The sequence below is a fragment of the Phocoena phocoena genome, chromosome 11 (genome assembly GCF_963924675.1).
Source record: "Phocoena phocoena chromosome 11, mPhoPho1.1, whole genome shotgun sequence".
NCBI classification, from domain to species: Eukaryota; Metazoa; Chordata; class Mammalia; order Artiodactyla; family Phocoenidae; genus Phocoena; species Phocoena phocoena.
The window spans coordinates 71,412,226-71,430,073 of record NC_089229.1 but is presented as its reverse complement, the minus strand read 5'-3'; the positions used below and the strand labels follow the sequence as shown (position 1 = coordinate 71,430,073).

The 17,848-nt window shown below is 32.5% G+C and overlaps 1 protein-coding gene across 1 annotated transcript in view; it reads left to right on the top strand.

The window, feature by feature from the left end:
* Positions 1-248: 248 nt before the first annotated feature.
* CNTN1 (contactin 1) overlaps positions 249-17,848 on the top strand; it is a 230,812-nt gene continuing 213,212 nt past the window's right edge. Inside the window, exon 1 of the mRNA XM_065886561.1 lies at positions 249-334. The gene's annotated coding sequence lies outside the window, so the exon portion shown is untranslated. The remainder of the gene's footprint in view (positions 335-17,848) is intronic.

Genomic DNA, 17,848 nt, shown 5'->3' with positions numbered 1-17,848 from the left:
GAAATGCTTAATATTTTCAGGCATAGAAGCAGCATTGACTCTAGCCAGCTGAATTTGGATGTAAATCCCACAGCTCGCAGCACAGAATGCTTTATTTGAAAGTATTGCTATGTAGACAGCCAGCTTTACTGTCATCTAACCTGCTCTCCCCAGAAGGTTGGCTGAAGGATGGGAGCGGCTGTGCCTGCTTCTGAGGTCACAGCTTGAAGTCCTTTTAACTTGCTTTCTGCTGCAGGAGAGAGACGTACTGTGGTGTAACTGTCGCTGCATTCATTCAAATGGACAGCTTGCAATAAATACTATACCCAGAACGTCAGATAATTCAGCATATGAGGTAAGTCCGAGGTTTTTCTCTAGGTTAGTAAATTCCAAGGGGGAATGTGCTGAGTTAGGAAAGGGTGATGCAGTATTAGTAGGACTGACTCACACCTCAGTATTGCTATGCGGTGTCAGTGTTCTCAATTTTTATGTTAATTGAAAGCTGATTTTATTTTATATTTTTGACAAGTTGCCGTAGGGTATTTTATCTTGCACGCAAAAGCTTTTCAAGAATGTACCAGAGCTCGGATGTGTGTCTCAGATAGACAGAAACCTGCAAACTGGGGAGGGGCAGCGCTGAAAGTATGAGCTGAATCAATAAAAAATTACCTCCCGTGGAGAAGTTTTAGCAGGGCTGTGGTATTCCTTTGGCTCGTATTATTTCTTTAATGTCAATAATTTCAAATTATGGTAAAAAATGTTGGTAAACACCAAAAATGCTCAATCCTTTCCCCAGAAGCAGAGGAAAGCACTGAGGTACTCAAACTCAAATACTGTGTTGCATACAAATGGAACAGATGGAATTAAAGTAATTTGGACTAGCTTGTCCTTGAAGGAAGACCTTGTCAGAAACAAAACAGTTTGACTTCTACCTGTAGTGTTTTGGGGTTTTTTTCCCTCTTGTCCAGAATGCCTTACTCCAGAAAGAATGCATAGATGTAATATTTTGAAATTTATGCTCCCACCCCCCAAAAAAGTTTTCTTTCTTTCTTGGTCTTTTAAAAATTAAGCTTATACAATTGCAGAACCCACTGTATAAAAGCCAAATAAATTTTACAAAAACTCTGCAAAACTGAAAAATATAGTTCTATCTACTACTATATTTGCCAGTCTTTGTGAATTAAAGCTGCTTGCTTAAATATCATGACAAATAATTAATAAATATGCAGATAATGTGCAGTATGATATAAATTCCTAAACCTTTCTTTAGGGTGGGAAAATAGCATTTAATAAACATTCAGCAAGAAACTCTAGATATAGTAAAAATTTTTAAGGATGCTTTTCAACAGTACATTTATACTATTAGTATATATATGTATACACATATGCATATATGTACATATATGCGTACATACATATATGCACTATAATATATAATTTATGAAACATAATATATGCAATATAACAGGTATATCATATAAATTAGATAATATAACATTGCCTACTTCTCAAGTATGTTAATTGATGCTGTTTTTAAAAATTTGTTTGCTGAATAATCTATCAAGAACCAGTAATAGATAAGGCCAGTATTTTTTGTAAAATAAGGATTATTATTAAAAAATAAAAATTAAAAAAGGAAATAGAGTAATGATAGTAAGACCACAGGAAAAATACCCTTCAAGCATTTCACAGTGCATTTCAGTTCTGCTACAGTGTTACTCTGTTACTTGGCTTTCCTGTCAACTGTCTGGTGGTGGTGTGGCCCTGCGCTCCCAGCACTGTAGAATGTGTTTTATGAGGACACTCATGTGTGAGTTTTTACTTAGGGAGGGGAAGAAAGGGAGGATAGGTAACTGCCTATATGTCTTAGAGGTCTCCCGTTGCTGAGTCACGGCGTTCAGTTCTGCTTAAATGCCTCCTGAATGAAGTGGCCCCTTAACAGCTACTAAAATGGAATCTAAAAGAAAATGAGAAAGAATGGAGGGAACAGAAACTTAAAGGTATTTATTACCTAATGACATACTAAATTCTGAATAATGAGTATAATGGCAGTGCTACTTGTTGGAGCTGGCTGAGGTGACAGTAGAAGAAAAGCCCCCATGATGGGTGACAAGATCATAGCAGTGAAATTAATGGACCAACTTGGGGAGATTGTATAGACAAAGGGTTCTATGTAACATTGCACTTGTACTTACCTAAGCCTCTTTGTCATAGTTCTAGTCTCAACCCAGGCCATTAATCAATCTCACTGAAAATATCTAATGGTTTTGATAAAGAATATTTCCCAGGTCATCTGAGGGTAATCTGGAAAGAGATGTGCTCAGTTCCCAATTCCCACATTAGTTGCAAATAATTTTTATAGGTTATCAATTGGGAGAAAATAACAAGAGATTAATGAGAATATTTGAAAATCAACCACAATATATGAGTTGAAACACCAAAATGAGTTTAGATAATGATTATTATGGCAAAGTATAATAGTATTAAATTCAGTTGGAAAGGAAACTAAAGATATAAAAAGGGTATAATAAAATGGAAAGAAGGAAAATGGAATGAGAAACCTATATAGTAGTGAAATATCAAATGTAAAATTTTTGAAAGTGAATTTAATTCATAGTTGATATATATTATTTATGCCTCTAAAATCAATTTATAAGAATTCTGAAATATTATAATTCACTAATATGTTTTTTTAATTTAGCTTAAAAATGAATTTTAAAGGTGACTTAGAGTGATAAATCAGTTGAGATGAATATTTTAAACTGGTAAACAAGCAACTTTCTTATAGAGAATAAATATATACATTAATAAGGTATGTTTTCACCTACATTATAATAAATCTAAGAAGAAAGCTGTATCTCTATCTATACTATATTCAGCATTAAATAAGATTATAGAAAAGTTATGAATCGTTTATGGAAGATTGAAAGAGTAAAAGATGAGAGATGATATGCCCATTTTCCAAACCTAAAACACACATACGAATTGATTAATTCTGAGTTTACATTTATAAGACAAGGTAATCCCCTATAGGGTTCTTTAGTAAATAGTCCTGATGTGCTACAAGCTTTGTAAAATACACAGAAAACTTTTTTCAAGTATGAATTTACAACAAAGAGTGATACCAAGAGATTTTACATTCTTTTCTCTTACATTGGAGAAAATGATAAAATTAGTTCCTCCTTAAAATATTTTCCCTAAGAAATTATAGTTTATGAAACATTTTCCTTTTATATATGCTTTTAGGAGTTGACACTGATGAGTGTGTCATTTTAATATAGCTTCATGCATGTTTCAGCAATTTATTCCCTCTGATTATAAATATACATTTTACCCAATTATTTATTGTTTCCTAATCACTTTAATCTTACAAGACAACTCAGTGCAATGAAGAAGCATTTATTAAGGTCTTCTTGTGTGCTTTTTCTAGGTACTCACTCTAGATGCAAAAAAAAGATGAAGGGCTATGTTTTCAATAGAACAAATAATTCAAATGTAGGAAAAAAATTAGAGCATAGCATCAGGCAAAATACTTGGTTAAAAGTTTTAGTGTCACAGGAGAAAGGAGGAACCAAGCTCAGAAATGTTAAGTGGAGTCCAGGAGAATGTGCATAAAGGAGTGGAAACAAAAATCAATATTATATATCCTGGTGTCAGGACTTAAATAGAGGAATTGTATAGGTGTAGATGAGAATAAACAAGGTAGGAGCAGGCTGTTAAGAACTTAACCAACAGAATAACTTGCTTAGATGTGGGTCTTATAGTTATTGGGTACTCACAGACATTATTTAATCACACTGGTGTCATTTAATGCTAAAGATATTTCTAATCTCTGAATCAGATGAATTCTCAACATTTCTTTTTAATGACTGTTAATCCTGAATTGAATATTGTATTAACTATATATTTTTTCTAATTTATTCTAATGCTTTGCCTTGCTAACTCTGGAGGGACTGCACCTCCCAGGGTGAGCCAATCATGGGAGTTAGTAAGCCACTGGCCCTCAAGTTCCCTTTTCAAATGCAAACCAACCAATCCAAAGCCCTGCCTTCAACCTTCTTATTAGAATTCTCACATCAAGACAACTAGGTACAACCCCAATGCCCCAGAGCTCCCTAAAATAATTCAAACTGGCCAATCCTAAATCCACTATTATCTTGCCTCCTTCCTGAGAAAACCATAATAAAGGCTCCTGCCCACAGTTGCCCTTTTCCCTCTGCCTCTTGACCAAACCTGCACCCCCATGATTCCTTGTGTGTTCCCAGGCATGTCCCGCCTTCTCAGGATCTGTGAATATAACAAGCTATATTTTTCAATGACAGTCATCACCAGATCTATTGGCCTTACCATACCTAGATAACAATAAAACATATTAAAATAAACATGAAAAACTTATCAACATCTTTTTTAATGTTATTAACATCAGTAGAAGTATTACATTCCTAGTATTTAAAATAAATCAGTCAAGTCTTTCTGAAATCATTACCTTTTTATTAAACTGCTATATTGTTAGCACAAGTTCATATACCTGAAGCACAGTGAAGCCAAACAAACCGAAACGTCAGAGTTTGGAGCAGTGAAAGGTTAATTGCAGGGCCATGCCAGGAGACGGATGGCTCATGTCCCCAGAAACCTTGAACTCCCCAAAGGGTTTTAGCAAAGCATTTTTAAAAGCCAAGTGAGGAAAGGGGATTGCAGACTGTGTGATCAGCTTGTGCACAATTCTTTTGTTTGGCTGATGAATGAGGTAACGGCTGTGTCACAGGGGTTAACATTATCAATCCTCAGGCTCCAGTAGGCTTGGGGGTTATGTGCTTATGGTCTTCAAACAGTTAATATTTTCCATTTGGTAGGGGTTTTTCACATCTGTAACACAATTCAGGAAATGTGCATCTGATACTGTAATCTACATACTCCAGAGAGGAGCTAAAGCAGAGGACATGGGGGGAAGGCCTGTCCTGGGAAGGCCCCATAAGTGTCCTGCTCCATTACATTATTATTTTGAATATAAGAGTAATTTCTAAGTGAACCTCCTGTAAACACAAGCTTCATTCTTTTCTAAGTTGTGGTTGATAGAGGAAGGGTATTACTCCAGAAATGTGAGTAGACAATTAGTTTTTAGTCTCATTACAAGGTACATAGGTCTAAAGTTTTAAATATTTTCCTGAGTCCACTTTAACTTGTAGTATGTTACCTCTGCTACATGAAAATAAGCATTTACCTCATCAAGCAACTAAATCAATGCCAAGGGAAAATGCCACCTTATGCTCCTTAAATATCAAATTCTGAAACTGTAACAATCAAATGCTAGTGTTGTTTATATAGCCTCTTTGGCATCCAGTAGGCAACTATAACACACACCTTAAATAAAAAATATTTCTGCTACATTAAGCCTAAAAATTTGAATTGAACTGTCTTGAGAATGTGGTGTTCAAGAAAAGGTTTTTGGTAATCAGTGAATACAGAACTTTGGAACAATGACAAATGCACTTAACCACAGGACTAAGAAGAGTTGAGCCACACAGAAGTAGTGTGCAGAAGAAATGTATATAAAAAGACATTAGTGGCATCTTTCAGTAGTGCATGCTATTTCTTCAAAATATTACGATTAAAAGAAGCTGATAAAAGTAAATGACTTTAAAGCATAGAAGAATTAAAACATTAAATGCATGTTTGAGCATTTTGGCTTTTAACTTCCCTATCTACTCCAAGATTGTGTGATTATAAGTAACTATTGCAATCACAATAGTCCTTTAAGAGATAAACTTTAGATAAAGAAATTCAAGTAGATAATTGGAGACAATTTAGATTGGGAACAGGTTAGAAAAAACACTAGTCATGCTAGCAGATGGAAGGGCAGCAAGGTAGGTGGCTGGGAGAGAATCTGGAGGTGGAGCTGTGCCAGAAAGAACATAGGAATTTAAACAGATGGAAGATGATATAAAGTTGGCAACATGAGAAGCTGGGTGACAAACAGAAGAAATCTGTTGAAGAACTGGGTGAGCAGGAAGCCAAGAGGTGAATTAGGTGGACTAGTGATAAACTAAATAGGTCAGTATGAGGGCACCCAAGTTCCAGAATAAATAGGTAAGAATAATGGAAAACTGTAATTTTTCCCTTTACTTGAACCTAGGAAATGACTTTTATTATAATTTTTAAAGTGCTTTGAAACCATGATGAACACTGATCTTCTACAGAGGAACAGATTTAGTAGAAAATTCTGATATGTTTACTACTGAGGAAATGTATTCTGTGAAATTATCATGAACATAAAATTTATTTATTATTTACTAGTTTTGTGTTTCCTATAATTTGAGTTCTGGACCTGGCTTGGAGGATTTGGCTGGAAAATAATACTGAGAGATAATACCTGTAGAGAATAAGAACTTTAATCCTTACCAAAAGAGGATTTATCAGACTGTGGAAAATCTGAACATAATATTATCTTTAGAAAAATTTCTTATGTTGTACTTGCCTGTTAAAAGTGATGGTAGCTCTGTCTCAGTGAACATTAAGAAGATGATTACAAGTCATTTTGTCTCATTTTTGTCTTCGGAGTTATCTATCCTTAAATCACTACATTCATGGACAATTATCCATGCTTACAAACACTTGGTAAAATTTTATAACATAGTTAAGTACTTTAAAATTTTATTTGTCATTATAGACAAACATAAAAGTGCTGTATACAGGAACATTTGTATGAGAATCTTGGCATTATGGCTATCTTGATTGATCTTCAGATAGGTACATAGGTTCTAAGTGCAAGAGACACTGTCATTTGCCACGTTTATAAATTTAGAATTAACTCCACTCTTTCCTTTTGTTCTCCAATCTAACCTCTAAACTTATTTTTCTGATACATCAACTCTATTTCTCAGATATTTCTTGCTATCTATTTTACTAGCCAAAGCCCTTATGCCACTGTCTCTAAAACTCTTATGTTTATTGCCAGCATAATTATTTCTAAAATATCTGCATTCCAATTAATCCCCCACACAGAAGCAAGGATCATTTATCAACAGTTGTCTAGACTGTATGACTGTTCTTTTGGAGTGATGCATTTAGTTGCAACTTCAATCCCTTGAATTAAACTTTTGAGCACAAAGCTAGTAGCAGTATCTTCCCAAGTTCCAAGTGCCCACTTTATGTGTGTGTGTAGATGTGTGTGTGCGTATGTGTGCATGTGTGTGTGTGTATACATACACAACTCTCTTGAATTGAAGAACCATATTTGGCAAATCTTGCACATATGCTAGCTACTATGCCAGACTTTGGGGATACAAAAATGAGTACAACATGAACCTTTCCATCAAAGAGTTTATATTCGGATGGAATAAATAGATTTATATATACCAGATACTATGGTACAATCTAATTGATGGAATGTTATTATATTCATATGTAATAGATATGTATATTACTCTACATGATTGTGAATCTGTTGATGTCAGAGAACACATTAATTTATTAATTCAGCAAATGTTTATTAAGCTCCTTTTATGTGCATTGGCTATGCAAAGGGAATTATATTCCTTGTTTCCATGGACAGAATAGTCTGTTAAAAGGAGAGAAAATAACTGAAAGCTCACTGGACAAAGCTAACACTTGTAAAGGTAGAAGCAGGTACAGTAAGTGCATATAAATTGAGCTCTAGTTAAAATTAAGGGAGGGCATCAAAAATAACTTCCTGAATGAGGTAGTAAAAGGATACTTAAAATAGTTTAGAAATATTGGTATAATGATTTAGTCAGTGCAGTTATGAAATAAATGGTGTTGACTATAAATTTCAGAGGTTCACACTAAAAAGAGATAGGTAGTTAAAGTACAACTTGAAAGGAAAAAAGGTTTTGCTGAGATCATGCTTAAATGAATAATCTCATTTAATCCTCTCTAGGAGACTATGAGATCCTCGCTTTAAAGATGGGAAAACTGAGAGATAGAGGTTATACTGTTACTAAAACTCTAGGTTCAGGATTAGGAGATTAAAGTTTCTTTTCTATATCCCCATAATTTTACTAAATTTTCTTGGCACTCTGCAGGAAACTTCAGCATGCATATAATCAATGACATTTTGAACCCCTATGTTCATAAGTTTGTTCATTTTCCTTTCATTGTAACTAAAATGGGCGTAATGGAGGCAGTGCAAAATTGAAAATTAATTTTTATTATGATTTACTAGAAGAAAGTCAAGTTTAATTTGAAAAAGAAACTATCCATAAGCATAATCTAAGGTCAAAAATGGTCACTTTGCTCAAGTATGGAAAATCTGACTAGTGGATAAGGAGCAAAATGACACTTGAAGAATACATACATTTTACAAGATGTCCAATATATGTACCCAGCTTATTGCAGAGTAGTCTGATGAATAATGTTTTTAATAAATTTATATTAATTAGTTCATTATTAGTTCCTCTAAAATATGAATTAATTATGAGTAATTTTAAAATTCTTTTGTTGGGGGAAATGCTTTTAGAACCCTTTTCTTCTTCTTAACTTCTTCAGTAGAAAAAATGATATTAACTAGGGGAATTTTCTGTATTTGATTGAAGAATAGAAAGGGTGCCTGTATTCCCAGTGTCTAGCACAGTGCCATGAACATAGTAGATGTTCAATAAATCTGTGTTGAATGAATGTTCACATGAATTAATGTTATCACATTTTATTAATTATAAGACACTACTGTTTAAGTCACACTATCAAATGAATAGACTTTGGGGAGAATATTCATTATGTTAATTATACATATTAAATGCAAGGTGAATCCTGTAGTAGAAGATATTTTTCTCTTTTTTCTTTTTTTTATTGAAGTATAGTTGATTTACAATATTACATGAGTTTCAGGTGTACTACATAGTGATATTTTTATAGATTATACTCCATTTAAAGTTATTATAAAACAATGGCAAAAATCTGTCTCGAACTAGCAAAAGGGGAGATTTATTGGAAGGATATGGTGTCATGTGACTCAAGGCTGTACAAGCAAATGTTGGGAAGGATGGGTTGTGATGTAGCTGGACCTAAAGTATACCTGTACCTGGATATCTGATTGTCATATCAAAAGTGTCAACTTCTCTGTGGGTGTGGTTTTCAATCTCAGTGAAGATCAACTTTGATATATGCCTTTGGGAACATGCCTGGCTACCAAGATTTAGATATCTTTCTATCTTGTAGCCCCTTCTCTCCCACCTCCACCACTAGCTGAGTGTATTTTGTGATAGTTTTTACAAAGACTATGTTGAAATTGGCAAGTTCAGGTGATTGGAATGAACAAAGTGGGGTTCTTTTTACATTATTGATTAGAATATTAATGCAAAAATATTTGGTGCTTTAAAACTTGAACAAATATTCTGTCTAGCAAAAGTGCTGTGGCTATTTTAATTAAAGATAAATTATGGCTTATGCAGAAGTTATGTCAATAGCAGAGATGAAAGTAATAAAACATGTTTTAAATTATTTTTAATGATGTTCAACGTATTTTCAGACACCATGGGAACAATTGTTCTGTTTATGTCCATATCTCCAGCAATTAGCGCATTGCCTGATATATTGTAAACAGCTGGTAAATATTTGTCACTAATATATTGATAATAAAGTCTTCTTCATTCACATAATTAATTCATAATAGTAATAGTGAAATGGACTACACTGAGGCAGTAGGAATGTTAAGAAAGTATTTAAAATATCAGTGTGTGTATTCCGTTGTGACCTATTCACAGCTAAATGACAAATTATATAAAACAATATATTTAGATGTAAGTGACCTGCAAGATAAGTAGAGATCCAAGCCATAAAGAATGTGTCTTGTTGAGTCTGGATTTGTATCATTTATTAAAGATGACTCGAAATTGTACATTGGTTCTTTGGAACTTACTCAAGATGTTAAATACATAGAAAATTCTTGAGGGGAGTAGAACTAAGCAGAAATAATAATAAAGATACTGGGAGAAGTGGTTATTTGTGCCAGAATACTCAGCTAGAAGAGAGAAAACATGGCCAATTGTTTACATAGATATATTTGGATAAGACCTTTACAGAAGAGGATTAATGCCAAATACTACTGATTTTTTAATAAATGATATACTTTAATCATTTTTGTAGCAAAAAGAAAATTCTTTGGCACAGTGATTATTTTGAAGTTATTAAATGCAAAAAAAATCTAATCTAATAATTTTCTGTCTCTGTATTTTATTGCAGTAGGATATAGCCCTCACCTATGCAAATGTTAATGCCTTTAGGTGAAGCCCTCCTTTCATTTAAATTGAACTTAAATAGATGCTTCATGCAGTAATGAAGAAAATATTTTTGGTAATCCAAGATGAAGATTATTTAGAATTTGTCTGTCTAGTCCCTCATCAAGGATAAAATGAAATTTTAGAGTTGGAATGTGTCAAGTGAAATTGTGACTAGTCCTTAATTTTTGCATGTGGAAACTGAGTTTCTAATGATTGAGAGTTACAATTTAAGACCTTCTATTTAGACATACCTACACATAGAAAAACAAGTTTCAAAGTGTACATGGTTAAGAAGTTAATAATAACATAAAAATTGCAGTAATATTTTCCCTTAACTGTAGAATTCTTGTTCAGATGTTATGTTCTTCATGTAATTAATTTCTTAGCTTAATGAAAATTTTTTTTTTAATTTTTTTGAATTTATTTATTTATTTTTTTGAATTTTGAATTTTATTTTATTTTTATACAGCAGGTTCTTATTAGTTATCTCTTTTATACATATTAGTGTATACATGTCAATCCCAATCTCCCAATTCATCCCCCCACCCCCCACCGCTTTCCCACCTTGGTGTCCATGTTTGTTCTCTACATCTGTGTCTCTATTTCTGCCTTGCAGACTGGTTCATCTGTACCATTTTTCTAGATTCCACATATATGCATTAACATACGATATTTGTTTTCCTCTTTATGACTCACTTCATTCTGTATGACAGTCTCCAGGTTCATCTGAAAAATGTTTTTAATGAATTGCTTTTGCTTCTCTAAATTATCTATCTCAAGAATCATTCTTAAGAAAAGAAATTTTAAATGAAAGAAAATTATTTCTCTGTGATTCAGAACACGTATAATTCTTAGATCTTAACCACAGAACTATTATGCTCATTCATGAACATTGATTAGGAAATGGGCACCCCTTGAGACATGCTCAGTATCAATATAAACAATTCTTCTTTAAAAGAGCTAGTCATGTGTCAATCAATGTGCTGAAAATAAATGCTTTGGTTATATGACTTAAAAACAGAATTTTCAGTAGCTTATAACTTAGGAAGAAATAGGAGTAAATGTGTTAAAGCTGAAATGGAGGTCATATGAATTTCTATTGCTCATATGGAAGATTGATTAGGATTAAATTGGCCCAGCAAAGTGTAGATATGCAATAGATACTAAATGCAGAAAAACGATGATCATAGTGCCTAGCAACTGCTAAAACAGGGAGAATGAAGAACACATATTTGTTAATTGCCTGTAGTTGTTACTACCTGTTTCACAGCAGAATTACTGTTTATTGTGTTTTGTTGACAGAATAAAGCATAATTTAAAGAGGGAAATTGGTACACCAACATTTATTCATTTTTCACTCTGTGCTAGGCATTGTGATAAGTGTTTTGCATATTTATTAAAATGTTATCACTGGAGTAACAATAAGTATTTAAAATGTGTTAATAAAACCCAATATTTTAATTTTGTATAAGAAATGATATTTTTGTCATATATGTGTCAAATACAAATGATTACTTATTTAAAATAATTTAGTATTAAGTCTTTATGCAATACATAACTGATTATGAGAAATTACCAAGAAATGTAGTCTCCTATTTATTTATTATTTTGGTAAGAATAGAGCAATTAAGTTTGAGCTCTAAAGAAACATATCAAAATGCATTTGAGTAGAATGGAAATCAAATATTCCACATAGGCAGTAAAAATAATTATACACAGATTGAGTTAATTGGGGAACCTGAATCATGTGTTAATTTTAGAGCCTGATCTAAATAAAATGAATTCAGCAGATAAATCAATGGAAAAGATCCAGTTTATTGATGATAGAAGAGATTACTTTAGGAATGCACTGTAGTGGAAGTTAGAAAAACATATTGAGATTTGATAATTGATATTAAAAGAAGAGAGCAAATCTACCAGTAGTTGGAAAAAAAAAAAAAGTTGGCAAAGATTGGGGGTGAGAGTGTTAACAACTCAAATGCTTCCATTAAGTTTCCTTAAAGACAAGTATTCACTTCCTTTCTTCCTATGCATCATCATCCCATAGAACAGTTTTTCATTTTCAATATTTCTAACAAAGTAATTCAAATCAGCCGAAGTTTTCTTTTTTGTTTTCTACTTGCATATTTTGGAATGAAAATTGAATTTACTAGTGGTTGCTCCTTCTTTCAATCTGTGTCACTTTCAAGCATTGTGTGACCTACTTATGCTAACTAAAAATGTGAACTAAAAATTATTTGAATTTTATTGTTTGCAAAGATCTTGGGAAAAGCTTGAAAAATAGTGAGTTAATAATGTGACTAACAAGTAGAATTATATCTTACTATTTATGCCACAGACACAGTCCTAAATAGGGAGCAGTAGAGTTAAAGCTTGAAGGAGTGAGTTGTTCCTCCAGAGCTTCTAAACTTCTAAACTCTACACATATATTGTCATAGGAGAAGAAAGCTTTATGCCTACATAGAATGAACTCTCACAGCTGCAATTTGACACCAGAATTAAGATAAGAATATGTATATGAAGAATGCATATGATTTTTTCTTTTAAATTATTTTTTTTCCCGATGACATTTCCATAACATCAAAATTTTTCTTAGTGTTCAATGTTAGGAATTTTTTTTTTTTTTGCATTGTCAGTTAGGCAGATTTTAGCTAAATATTCCTTTCAATTAATAAGTAATGTGCTCTAAACTAGGTTACATGATTTCCTTCATACTGGGATCTCATTCTTCTATCACTGTGTTAAAAGCTTCGTTGACTATGTAAGCTGTAACAGATTCCTTTTGGAAGCATTAGTGAATATATAATGAACAAATAAATATGTGAACAATTTATGAGAGTTAGCATCTAGACCTCACTAGTTTTGATTGAGTCAAGAGATTAAAGTACTATTTTGGAATTTATGAACAACACTAATCTGACCACATATAGTTCTCTTTAAAAGAGATAAAATGCAATAAAATGAAGAAAGAATATTTCAAAGATGCTTTTCTGATTAATTATAACTTTTTTTCAGGGCTTTTGCTGGATGTGTTTCATATGTCTGGCAGCCAGTGTAGTCTTTAGGGCTTCTCAAAGATGAAACTCCTACTTAAGTTGTACAGTACTGAATTATATATCATGGCTTTGTAGTACAGACAGAATCTAGAGCATCTGAAAAAGAAAAAAAGGCAGTAGGGACTGGTTATAAAGGAGAAAAATCACTTCTTTATGAATTGACCTCTCAGACAAAATAATCAAATGTAATATAAGACTATAATATGATAATATTTGTGATAGATCCATATAACTAAGCAATAAATAATGAAGTATCAAAAGAAAACATCTCTGTGTGATTAAAAGTATCAATAAATACGAATGTGGTAGTATCATCAAACTACTGGGCTGATTAAGAACCAGAAAACCTGAATGTATTTCCTTTGAAATTTTAGACAAATTACTTAACCCTCTAAGCTTCAGGTTATTAATCTTAAAATGGGAGTTAGTAATATCGGCCTCACCAATTCTCAGACTGCTTGTGGAGTACACATAAAAATTTCATGGAATTGTTAATAATTTTTACATCTCTAAAAGAAAAGGTATAAAAACCAAAAAAGTAATCTTAACATTAATAGCAGCAATAAAACTTATACTCTTGGTAAAGAAGGTTAATTTAATATCATCATTACATATATTTATATGTTTATATAACATTATATATAGTCTCATTCAGGGAAAGTAAAAAATGAACAAACGCAAAATTTACATTAATAATTGACCCCCAAAACAAGTGTATTGTAGGTTGGAAATCATAGTCAATTTTTGAACCATTTCCTGCAAAACTGACTCACAGTTATGCTCCAATCCACTCTATCCATCTATCCTCTTGTCCTCCTTATCCTCAAAAATACTAATAAGAGCACTTAGTTGGTATTTACAAGGGGAAACAGAGATAACACCTTTGTAAATATTTTTGTAATAATTATTAATACCTAACAGTGATTTGTATTATTAAAATAAAGATTTTCAAACAATTTCTCAGCCATGCCAGGTACAACCAAAGCAAAACAAACTCAAATTAGGAAGAGCCTCTCTATTTTTTCTGCTGTGAGTCATAGAGTACTATCTTAGTGGGATATATATAGATGAATTAGTAAAGAATCAATCAATCAACGAATCAACTCTTTAGAGGATATTAAAGTTGTCTATTTGTTGATGCTTACAACTTTAGCATTATAAGTGCTGCTTGTTGATTTCTATTTAAATTAAATTGTGTTTTATACAAAGGCACCTCACAATTTGCACATTTTTTCTTAACATTCTTACTATGGATATTCCTTACTATGGATATTATACTGTTCATTATGAAATCAACTCACAACAAATCTAATTGTTCACTTCATGTTTTTAAAAGACTGGTCAGCTTAAAGTTTTTGAGAACTTGGCCAGAATTATCTTTTCTCTTGATTTTTCAGATAAGAGTCTGAATTGATTCAGTACTTTTCAAATGTTGCATTAGCTGCAATCCAAAGTCCTGCAGGGCTCCCTAGAAGGAGTGTGGTAAAAGGAGTGAATAGTAACTAAAAGCTCTGCTTCTTTCTGTGTCATAAAACAGAATGGAATTGTTAAAGCCTCCAATCTATTCCTTGATTATGCTTTGTATTTTAGAAAAAGCTTTCACAAATGCAGACACACAGTCTGAATCTATTATTGTTCCTATTTCAGCTGACATAATCAAAGTTATCCAAAGTGATGATATCAAGATATGAGCTTGGCTGGAGTAAGTTGCTTGTCTAGATAAATAAGATAGATAGTTTTTGTATTCTTCAGCTGTCTATGAGATTATACTTGGTTCAGATATACACCAATTGACTTGAAAGTATTTTTTTATGGGAGTAAAGTATTTGTTAATGGGAGTTGTGTATGAGGCTATTTATTCATCTTTGCATTATTACTGCACTAAACTGAAACCAATTACAAATTATCCAGTCTCTTATTTTATTCTTTTTCATTTTTAGCTTTAAAATACCCCCCTTTTTGGCATAAGGATGATAAATCAAACTCAGTGTTAATGGTTATGTCCATTCAGTTGCCTTCAACAAGGACATCTAGACCACTCATCTACACATCATTCATCTAGATCACTTTCAGACTGTAGGACATAAAAGGGAAATATTCCAATTGGGATTCTGTTTGGGATTGTATTTATCATACAGTGAAATTTTGATTTTCTACAAAGTCATTTCCAAAGGCTTTGCATAGACTGCTCCTCAAAAAACTAAAAACAGAACTACTATGTTGTCCAGCAATTCCACTCCTGTGTATATATCTAGAAAAAACAAAAAACACTAATTTGAAATGATAGTGCACCCCAGTGTTCATAGCAGCACTATTTACAACAGCCAAGATACAGAAGCAACCCAAGTGTCCATCAACAGATGTATGGATAAAGATGTGATATATATATATATATATATATATATATATATATATATACACACACACACACACACACACACATGCACACACACACATATATACACACACACACACACACAATATGGAATATTACTCAGCCTTAAAAAAGAATGAAATTCTGCCATTTGCAGAAATGTGGATGAACCTAGAGAATATTATGCTTAGTGAAATAAGTCAGAGAAAGACAAATACTGTATGATATCACTCATATGTGGAATCTAAAAAATAAACCAAATGAATGTATATAGCAAAACATACTCACAGGTATAAAAATCAAAGTAGTTTTTACTAGTGGGGAGAGTGAAGGTGGGAGGAGCAAGATATGGGTATGGAATTAAGAGATACAAACTATTATGTATGAAATAGATAAGCAAGAAGGATGTATGTATATAAGCACAGGGAATCATAGACATTATTTTGTAATAACTTTCAATGGAGTGTAATCTGTAAAAATACTGAATCACTATGCTGTAACACCTGAAAATAATATAATATTGAAAATCAACTATACTTCAATAAAAAAATAGACTTCTACTACTGGTGGAAGTGGGAGCTCTTCAGATCAAGCTCTTAGTGAAAGGTACTGACAGAGCTCCCATGTACCTGGAGTATCAATGAATACTTATGCAAAAACAAGGCTTAGAAATAGAGATGACTTGGTCTTTAATTTGCATGTATTCTTTTCACTTTTCTCTTTCCTTCTTATGCTCTTTGCTTTTCCAGTGCATTAGGGATGAAAGCCCTAACTAAAAAACATCATACACACACACACACACACACACACACACACACACACACACACGTGCAGTGCCTGTGTGCATGCATCTGCATGCATGTGTATATGCTTTAAATCATATTTCACAAAAGAGTAGATACTAATGTGAAATAACCAGTCAAAAAGGAAGTTCCATCAACATTTTGGGAGCCCTCTGGGACATCTGACTTTTAACCTTTCACATCTTAGGCTCTCTGGGCTTAGTCTTGCTACAGAGCTACATGCTCATTTTCGTTAAATCAAGCTTTAATTTGTAAAGTTGTTATATATATATCTTATTCTCTCATAATAATTCCTCAGATATTCCTAAGATTGGTGTGAAATATATTTTTATTACCATTTCATAGATGAGGAAACAGATTCAGAGAAGTTGGCTTCATAAACATCTTGAGACCGAGCAGCAATAATTATTTTTAATCTAGGCCAGTTCTGCCTGGGATCACTGCTCTTTCTATACATAGTATGATTGTGGCTTGGCTTCCAAGCTTTTTATCAGATTTATTAGATTTCATTTTATTTATCCAAAAATATTTATTAATATTTATGAACCACGTGTGTTTTTTTAGCATGATGTTTTCTTCAATTCTTAATGGCATATTTCCCCCACTTTAATGCTATTAAAATTAAGATGTCACAAAAATTAATGTCACAATGACACTTTTACAGAATCTGAAATTAAATTGCTAAAACAAATGATGTGAAAGATCTGAGAAAGCAGTATTTTGTGTCCCTATGCTTAGGAACATACATAATATGTCTTTGATTCTCTTCTCCCTGCTTTTTGCATAAAATCTTTATATGAAGATTCAAATACTATTTCATTATTTCTGTTCTTATAATTCCCCTAAACTGCTGTCAAATCTTACTTTATTAATTTTCATAATCTTCTAAACTTGTTTTTCTAATTTACTTGATTTCCTCCTGAGAAGATAATTCTCATTGTATAGTTTTCTTTTCTGAGAGAATTTGATCTAATATCTATCAGTTTTTCAGTGATTTCACTGAATAGTTATTGAAGTTTTTCAATAACAGCTTGACTTATTGGAGTCTCTTTTCTTCATTGTGTTATTTTTTTGTTTTGTTTTTGAATTTTTTTTTTTTATACAACAGGTTCTTATTAGTTATCCACTTTATATATATTAGTGTATATATGTCAATCCCAATCTCTCAACTCATTACACCATCACCCCCCCACACTTTCCCCCATTGGTGTCCATACATTTGTTCTCTACATCTGTGTCTCAATTTCTGCTCTGCAAATCCGGTTCATCTGTACCATATAGTAAATTTTGACATTTTAAAATAAATCTGTTGTTTCACTCCTAAATATATCCTTTAAGAGTCTGAAGAGTATTAAGAGTCCATGCTCATCATTATCCAGTTAAAAATATTTGAAATACCTC